The 10,229-nt window shown below is 39.7% G+C and overlaps 1 long non-coding RNA gene across 1 annotated transcript in view; it reads left to right on the forward strand.

Moving 5' to 3' along the window:
• The first annotated feature begins 554 nt into the window (after positions 1-554).
• The window catches only part of LOC111868693, a 391,614-nt gene continuing 381,939 nt past the window's right edge, over positions 555-10,229 (forward strand). Inside the window, exon 1 of the long non-coding RNA XR_002843546.2 lies at positions 555-626. This is a non-coding gene — a long non-coding RNA (uncharacterized LOC111868693). The remainder of the gene's footprint in view (positions 627-10,229) is intronic.

The following is a 10,229-nucleotide window of genomic DNA, read 5'->3' on the forward strand; positions in this document are numbered from 1 at the left end:
ACCACGGAGGTTTTTTTATATCTTTGAATATGTTAAATGTTTAAACATTACGATTCAATCGTTAAGCAAGTAAACTCCTCTGTTAATGTCTCTGTTAGTTTAGTATGTAATTTAATCTTCGATGCCTCCTACTTAATAACCCAATATCATCGCGGTTTCTTGTAATATAATAACTTCTTAAAATTTTAAAGAGTAGCCTTCATTAAAGAAGATACTTTTAGTAGTATATTTCATGCACTCTTGTTAATGGATCGACTTTTGGAGTCTGAGTGCTGAATGCTTTTAGTATCCAATAATCTCTTGCCACTTCCACGACCAGAATTTCCCTCACAAGGGAACACACAAACTTGTATATGATGTCGCGTGCCTTGGGCGGTTTAGCGTTACTCNAAGTAAAACGTAAACCAAATTTTAAAAGAAATAATTTGACAAATACTCTTAAATTAAGGTTACAATGCTTACAAATTTTTAGCAGTTGTGTAATATCACAATTCAGAGGATATTTTCCGTTATTTTTGTTTCAGACTACATCTACAACATTTCGAAGGATTGTACTTCATCTTCAATGTGGAGGGGTAACCCAAGCGAGGACTCAGAATCGAGCAGTCGGCAGGCAAACTAAATTTGTAAGTTACAAGCAGTTTTTCTTCCCTCTTGTGTCTTGCTGAATTCTTGTTTATCTTAATCTTCGATCCTGAATAAGGAGTCAATTCACTGGTCCGAAAGACAGTGAAATTCTGAACTACACTTTGTTACATCTTAGAATCTATTGTTGTCCCCGCAGCTTCCTCGAGAGACAGACGAAACTTCGATAACCACTGTTAGAATGGTCCGTCACCGAACACGAGACGTCCCAAATAATAAGCAGGGGCGGTAAGAATCTGACGGAAGGGCTCAGTCCAAATATTCGAATTTTAGATCTGTTTATTAGCTAATGTTATATTCATTTTCAAGCATCAGTTTTTAGAAAACTTTAAACGTATTGCCCCCTTCTCTATATGATTATGCACATATTGACGTCTATGTCCGTTTATACAGATTTATAGCGCCCACTTTTGAAGGATTTTGACGAAATTTTAAATCGGGACTAGTAACAATATTTGGAGGCGTTTCTTACAGGTGAGTGTGGGCTGAAACCTTATTTAAGGGCCTAAAGACATTTTCAATATAGACATTCTCCCTTGTTATTGTTGCAGTTTTCTCTAATAAATTAGATTAACACATAATTGTCTACGGAACATCTACTCCTTGGAATTACGTGTACTTATATTCAGAAATTCAGGATTTTCGATTTCAGTCCAGAGATGGCTAAACTGTATGAGGTTTTCTTTGCTACGCAATTACATTAAGACAGATACTGTAAAAACAGAATGCACCGGCCCCTTTTTTCGAATTTCTCTGAGTTCATCTTTTATAACTCTGCTGAAACTGTACTGGATATAACCTGTGTACGAGTTACAGAGTTTTGCTACATAAATTAAGAAATTTTGTATTTCCATGATACGTTGATTAATCAACAAACATCCTTGATATCCCGTTTTACATCCAACACTCCTTTAAAAAAATGTTTAATATCACTACATATACATAATGAGTCTTTTAAACCTGTGTAAAACCACATTGAACACTGCATGTTTCGACTGTCATTGGTCATCATCAGATGTTTTAAAACAGTCTGTGGAGACTGCTATGCTTGTGTTTAGAACACACACAAGGCAGCAGGAGGAAACACCCAGCACGATGAAAAACACGAATGTGTGATTTGACTACAAATCGAACATTAGAAGCGCAAAATACAAGGACATCAGTTTTCACAAACAGCTTTAAAACACTTGATGTTGACCAATGACGGTCGAAATATGTAACGAACAATGTGGTTTTAAATAGGTTTAAAAGGTTTATTGTGTATATGCGATTGCCTCTGTGGTCTAGTGGTCAGAGTTCCTGCCTACAGATCCAGGACTCCCTGGTTCGATTCCCGGAGCTACCAGATTTTCTTAGAAATAGTAGCTCTAGAACGAGGTCCACTCAGCCTCGTGAGGATAATTGAGGAGCTATTTCGAGGAAATAGCGGCTCCGGTCTAGAAATCCGAGATTAACGGCCGTCGGGATCCGTTGCGCTGGCCACGTAACACCCTCTATCCGCTAAAGTTGGCACTAATTTCGCCGACAAGCGGCGGTCGCTAGGTCGGTATAGTTCGCTTGCGGACTAAAACCACGGAGGTTTTTTTATATCTTTGAATATGTTAAATGTTTAAACATTACGATTCCATCGTTAAGCAAGTAAACTCCTCTGTTAATGTCTCTGTTAGTTTAGTATGTAATTTAATCTTCGATGCCTCCTACTTAATAACCCAATATCATCGCGGTTTCTTGTAATATAATAACTTCTTAAAATTTTAAAGAGTAGTCTTCATTAAAGAAGATACTTTTAGTAGTATATTTCATGCACTCTTGTTAATGGATCGACTTTTGGAGTCTGAGTGCTGAATGCTTTTAGTATCCAATAATCTCTTGCCACTTCCACGACCAGAATTTCCCTCACAAGGGAACACACAAACTTGTATATGATGTCGCGTGCCTTGGGCGGTTTAGCGTTACTCCTGCATTTATGCTCGACGCATGCGTTCAGAAAAATTCCTGGACTGAATCCCAATGCAAGATGTAAATTACAGTGGCGGACTGGCCGTCTCATAGGAAATTGAACATGGTACTACATATCCAGGCGGCACCGATATTTATCTTGGATGTTAGCCCGAGATTCGATCTTGGTACCTCACAAAACATATGTCACTCTACACGATTATTCTGTAAGCAAGACTGGATTTCTGTCTGTACAGCCGCATGTTCGTTTCAATGACCTGTAGATCGTGTCCATATGACTTTGGATCTGAATTTGACAGTCTTCTTCATTAGTGCCCTATAAATAATATATATAAAAAAATATAGGTCTACCTATAACAAGGGGGCGCGCGGTAGCGTAGTGGTTAAGGCACTATGCTACAAGTCGGAAAGTCGCGGGTTCAAATCCCGATGAGATCATTTAATTTTTTTTTTCAATTGACCTAATACTTCCGGCCGCACTATGACCCTGGGATTCACTCAGCCTCTAACAGAAATGAGTACCAGTAATTAAATAAATAATTTTCCTGGGGAGTAAAGCGTGGCCGACTGACAACCTTACCGCCATCTTTGAGCCGATTGTCAAGATAATGTGGGACCCTCAACGTCTCACAACCCTATGGGCCTTCACGGCCTGTTACAGGGATAGCTTTACTTTTTTTTACTTTATACATGTAACAGGCCGTGGCAGATTTCTTGTATAATGTAGTATTATTATTTAGATCTTAAGTCCCTAGTTTGTAAGTATTTTCCCACAAATCATACCAGACTTTNACTTCATTGTCACACGGCTAACCATATAATATTTATATATTATTTATTGGCTGGTGGCTCTGAACCCTTCCGACCGCTTTCCTCAAAGCACCTTGTTACTGCGCTGATCTGACTTATCGATCGCTGACTTGCAGAAACTGTAAGGTTGAAGCTCCAATTTGAACTCACTGTTTCTTCTGCGATTTCACGTAATGAGGAGGTGCATAATTTATACTTTGCTGCAAGTATAATTACGTTGTAGTGATTAAAGGGGAAAGTTGAGGAGGACGGGCATGCATCACGCATGGGATAGACGGGAAATACGCATATAAAATTTAAGAATGAAATCTTGAAGGGAAAAGGAAAGTAATTCACCTAAATGGTGTCAGCTGTATTGCACCAAAAACATCTCATAATAAACATGTTTATTAAAACTCTTACACGTGGTAGCGTAGTTGGTTCAGGAACTATGCTACAAGCCGGAAGGTCGCGAGTTCGAATCGCGATGAGGTGAATTTTTTTTTTCAATTTCCCTAATCCTTCCAGCCGTACTATGGCCCTTTGGGTCGACTCACGACTCAGCCTCTAACAGAAATATGTACCAGGAATATTCCTGGGGGTAAAGGGCGGCCGGCGCGTAAGGCTGACAACCTTACTGACATCTGTGAGCCGATTGTCTAGAAAATGTAGGAGCTACCAGTGCTAAGATAATAAATAATTATAAGAAAGGAACTATGAAAATAAAGCTTAGGCGCACGAAAAACAGATAGTATTTTAGAAAAAAACGAAACTGTGCTCATACAAGCCCAAAATTGTTATAATAAGATATTTAATACGCACCATAAGTAACTGGCATATCTGTGCCTCTACGACGCGTTTATCACTACCGTGGTCAGTCTTTCCAAAAGATAATTTCACATTAAAGGGAAGACGTATAAGACAAAGTATCTGCACTGCAGCACATGGTGTCTTACTGCCGCAAGCGGCCGTATCCCATAACTCTACCTTACAGCAAGGAGCGCACCGGAGATACTAATAACAACACTACGCGGCATAAATCATGAAAACAGTAGCGCAACGCAAAGCACTCGACTTGAAAAAACATAAGAGGGAGTCTTCTAGCGAGGAGATATACTGTTGCTATTCCCGGAGTCCACAAGATGTTCCGGTCAGTTGGCTGGAAAATGGCTACCGTCGGTCCGGTCCCTTGAGAGACCAGTGGTGCTGGAGATAGGTACATTATTTATCTTTTATGATTATTATTTATGTGTTCCCTTCATAACTGCGGTCCTAGCCAAGTGAATCATCAGACATTGTGACTTATCTCCTTCTGACCACTAACGTGCTGGTAACTCGTGGCTTTCCCGCGAGAGGCCGTAACTTACCTTTGTCGTCTGGGTTTGTGCTGGCGGTCTCACTGTTTAGAATCGCATGTTTTGCTGTTACAGAACTACGAATATATTGTCACGTGTCACGGTCACTAACTCGCGGGTTTGGATTTGTAATTGGATTTACTGGATATTTACGGGTCATAACTACAAATAATTATAACACTGTTGCTGATTTACATAATTTACAACCATTCCACACTAATCTTCTCAGTCTATCAGCACTATTCCTCACAGATTTATAACACAGGAACTCTAAAAGTCTCACTAAATCACACACTCCCAATATCACTGCACTACAGCACATATAACGCCTTCAAATCGCATGTTAAATCTTCACAGGCTGACTTCTTGTACTCTTCTTCAACCACGAACTTCCCATGGCTATCTCCTACAGAAAACTGACTCGTTCCTGAACCGAATGAATTCTGTCACTTATATGGTCGATGAACGGACACGCATCACAGGAAACACGTCACGTGATCACCAGCCACCGCTGCGTGACGTCACCGCGGACACGGAATACGTAGCCTCCTTTATTGTCGGACCGTGTTTACAGAGCTGTTGCCTGGCAACGCGTTGATCGAATTCGTTACAATATTGAACTATTATTCTTTGATTTGCCTTCTTTCTTGTTGAGCAGAGAGTGAGCTGATGTAAGAGAAATTTACTTTGTTTGGCCACAATAAAACATGAGTTCTGGACTGTGAAGTATCAGACTGTGTTACGGTACGTACTTGAATATTATTCTTCATAAGAAATCTTAATGACTTGTAGGAGTCACAAGCCTCAGAAGTTACAACAAACCTTGAAGAGTTAATAATTAAATCGGCCTATTGATAACAGCCAATCACAGTGGCTGCGCCATTCAAGGCATGAAATGTCTTCGATCGCTCGAACACTAGAATCGTGGATTCGAATCCCACTTAAGCCATGAATGTTTTTTCTGAGTTCGTTGTGTTAATGTGTAGGTAGCCGCCTTGCGACGCGCTGGTCACTCGTACAAGAAGTCCTGCCGACTGTCTAAGATTAAGAAACCGAAGTGAAAATATGTGTTTCACGAATGCCCTTTGCCCCTAGTGGGAGCAGCAGATGGATGGATAACAAAAAAAATGAAAACGTGCCTTTATCGACTAGCCGTAACTTGTAGAAATCTTAGTTTTAAAATTTCTGAACAGAGACGAAGATAATCCGTGTAACATTTAAGTAGAAAATATTCGATTAGGACAAGATTATGATAGATGAACACACCCTTGAATGAGTATCATATTTTAACTGCCTTGGATGTAATACAATATTTAAGAATGTTAACGACATGACCTGAAATTTTGCAGATTTCAACATATTGCCACGTGTAGGAGGGTACACGTGACGAAAATAGCGAATTTTAGTTTTGATGATTGTACTGTATTTATTGGCACTTCTTTTGCAGTCTCTCTTAATTAATTAAATCCCGTACTGTATGCACCACTGTTGGTAAGATAAATTCGTAAGATATTAGGAATAAGCTGAAACATATTTACAATAAAAATATGACACAGGAAACGAAGAATTGAACAGTTCAGCATATAATGAATGAATGAATGTATAAGGGGTGGGCCTTCTTGGCCCTTGTACCGCGACCACAGTGATCTATTGTACCTCAGTTCAGCATATAAACTTTCCCGAAACAAATTTTTGAATACACGCCAGGAACAACCAAGACAACGATGGACATTCTGAAGTCGGAAAAGACAATGGACATATCCATAAACTGAGAAAGTAGAAGAATAATTAATTCTGATTATCTGACTTAGTAATCTGTGGAGAATGATATGACGTCATCAGTTTTAATTTAATAGACTTGGCTGTATGTGTCTCATTATAGAATTTTCTTATCTATCATTTCTCTGTCTATTCTGGCAACAGTTTATTCCAAATTATCTCATCTTTCGCACTAATTCCAGTGCTGCCTTCCTTGTCTCTAACGAGCTGATGATGCCACAGCTCGGTGATTTATCACAGACAAAGTTTTCCTGACAGGGATGTGCACTTTTCGAGCATCCCATTTACCGCCCACAACCCCCATCCTTATAAGGTCCTACCATGAACATTACGCTCACAACTAAAACCACTTCCATTCCCCCTTCCCTCCCCTTTGAAATTTCCCACTTCCTTCCCATGGTTCAATAATCAATTGGAATCAGAACCTCAATGTTCTTAGAAACATTTGAGACCGTTGTGTTGGATAACTTGGATTTATGCAGTTCTTGAGGAGACAAAGTAAATAAAAACAAAAACAAAGAGCTATGTTATCTTACTATCTCATACATAACTTACTGTTCAGATAGAATATAATTTAGTGCATATATTTCTGAGTAGTTACTGAAAAGGAAATTGTGGAGAATTAACGATGAATCTCTACTAAAAACACCCAAGTTGAATATAGGTGTATAATTATGGAGGAATCAATATATCTATTGTTATAATTTATATTCCTGTGTTTGGGAAGTAAAATTTTGCTAATGCAAACTGCATGAATCAACATTTTATTATATTTTCACTTTCCAGGATAACATTTTTTCTTTGTTAATTTTTGAAAGACTGAGTCCATTCTCTCTGCCCTAGAAATCATAGAGACCAAGCTTATTGCACCGAATTTCTCAGTGAAACGTCTTCTTGTAAGCATTCTCATTGTAGTGTTTTGCAAGTAACCTGTGAATTATTTCCTACCTGGCATTCGCAGAATTCTGTCGAAACACGAGTAGGCGGTTGCATACGGCCAAGATTGTTTAAGATGTCTCATACATACACACACGCAGTGAGGAAACAACAGGAAAATAATTGAATCCACCTTTCTAGCTCTCTATAGCATTATTATAAAAACCTTCCATTCCGATTAGTAGTGTATCATAAAGTAAAAAAAGTAAAGCTATCCCTGTACCAGGCCGTGAAGGCCCATAGGGTTGTGAGACGTTGAGGGCCCCACATTATCTAGACAATCGGCTCACAGATGGCGGTAAGGTTGTCAGCCTCCCCAGGAAAATGATTTAATTAATTCCTGGTACTCATTTCTGGTAGAGGCTTAGTCGACCTGAAGGCTATAGTGCTGCCGGAAGGATTAGGTTAACTGAATAAAATCCAATTACCTCATCGGGACTTGAACCCGCGACCTTCATACTTTTATCATAGTGGCTCAACCAACTACGCTACCGCGTGTCGAGGAATCTTAATTTCTGAAAGTAATTCGTTCTTCTTTAACTTAATCTTCTTTTCAATTTCACCCACACACTCACTCATGGAGCTGAGCCCTTCTTGAGAAGCCGATAGTTGTGCAGCTACTCAAGGACTTAACAGTATTTTATGGAACCCGAAGGTTAATTATCGTGTTCACAAGATCCCTCCACTGGTCCCTATCCTGAGTCAGATCAATCTAATCCATACCATCCCATTGGTCTCCTTCCTTCCGGCTGTCCCACCAATATCCTATATGCATTTCTCCTCTTCCCTATTCGTGCTACATACCCTGCCCATCTAATCCTTCTTGGCTTGATCATTCTAAGTATACTTGCAGAAGAGTACAAGTTATGAAGCTTCAATTTCACCCATGTGTAATATTTCATATTCGGCAAGGAGTGCTAAAGACAGACGTAACTTTTTACTCATTTGAATCTTTTGTACCGAACACCAAAGATATAGCATAGAATGAGATCACAGTGAATGCTGATTTGATCATGGCAAAATTTGAAAATAGAGAAGACATGAAACTTCAGCCACGATAATAATTTATCTGGCTCTAATTCTCTCCACAACTCACCAAACAGTAAATACCCGTGCTAAGGGCCGCGTCATAGCTCAAGCCGTTAGGCGCTGGCTTCCCACCACGGCGGCCCGGGTTCGATCCCGGGTCTGGTCAAGTGGGATTTGTGGTGAAGAAAGTGGCGATGGGGCAGGTTTTCTCAGAGTACTTCGGTTTACCCTACTGATCTTCATTCCACCAATTGCTCCACAATTACCCTCACCTATCATCTGGAGCTGGTAAAATATGTCAGAAGTGGCCGCAGTACAAGGGACTTAGTCCCACCCCACTAGCAATAAAGAAATACCCATGCTGACCACTGTAACACTGTTGTGGTCCGTCCTTTAAGTACATCATGCTGAAGTCTTGTAAAACTCTGCCCTCAAGCCTCCCCCCACCATTTCCATTCAGTTGAAACAGTTTGCATCATCTCCTCGCATTCTTCTTCTTGCTTGTTTCCTGTGTATAATCCCAGAGGGAATTATCCGCTCCAATCAACCTTCAGAATTTACTATGTTTTATGCCAGCTGTCGCATTTGTGGCGCTGTCAAAATTGCGCCGTTCCAGCCGTACGCTCCGTCCTTTTTATTGGCCGTAACTCGCGCTATATAGCAAGTTGAGAGAGAGTTTGGTTGAACCAGAAATTGAGGCAAGGGTTCTTATCAAGAGGGGAGGGGACATACATATATACTAGTTTGAGAAGTTTTATGTCTATGTATGTGTGTTATCTGGTCCTATGTCTATATTACATCGTTCTCACACTATGGTAGTTTCTTGTACCTACACAGATGATAGGTCTGTTTCTCAGAAATTATTCACCGTTATTTCAAGGGACTTTACACTAGTGTTAGGGATGGTTACATGAGATCTGCCATGCAGTGTAGTAGTCCTTGATGTTCTAATTGAGATAACGTCATTGTTGTAAAGTTATGGCTTTCCAAGTCACTACTCAGTATCATCCTATGATTCGAAGTTACATAATCTGAGCTATAAAACATCATTAAATAAACCGTAAGTAAATAAATAAATAAAAATCCACAACTGAGATTTTTAGTGCATTTCGAGAGACAAATGTTTATAATGAAAATGTATTGCAGTTATTATGAGAAAATTCTCTTTTAAATTGACAGATGATTTATAATCTGCAAACAATGTTGAAAATTATTTATATTTATTGTAGCAGAATGTTCGCCTCTGTGATATAGTGGTCAGAGTTCCTGACTACAGATTCAGAGGTCCCTGCCTCGATTCCCAGTGCTACCACATTTTCTGAGAAGTAGTGGATCTGGAACGGGCTGCACTCAGCCTGGTGAGGATAATTGAGGAGCTGTTGCAAGGAAATAGCGGCTCCGGTGTAGAAAACCGAAGTTAACGGCCGTGGGGATTCGTGGCTCTGACCACATAACACCCTCTATCCTCAAAAGTTAGCACTGACTTCGCCGACAAACAGCGCTCGCTAGGTCGGTATAGTTGGCTTGCGAACTACAGGCCACGGAGTTTGTTTGGTTTGTTTTTATTGTAGCAGAATAATGTAATGATAACTTACTGCTGCACATTTATTTTGTTAGAGTGAAGAGGTATATTTTCCGAAATTGTTTAATTAACGCAGGTGAGACAGCGTTTTGAAGTTAGTGTATCAGCAAGAAGTTACTGTACGTTTCACATTGTTCCTGCTCTTTATGATATCT

Source organism: Cryptotermes secundus, unplaced genomic scaffold (assembly GCF_002891405.2).
Source record: "Cryptotermes secundus unplaced genomic scaffold, Csec_1.0 scaffold1184, whole genome shotgun sequence".
NCBI lineage: Eukaryota > Metazoa > Arthropoda > Insecta > Blattodea > Kalotermitidae > Cryptotermes > Cryptotermes secundus.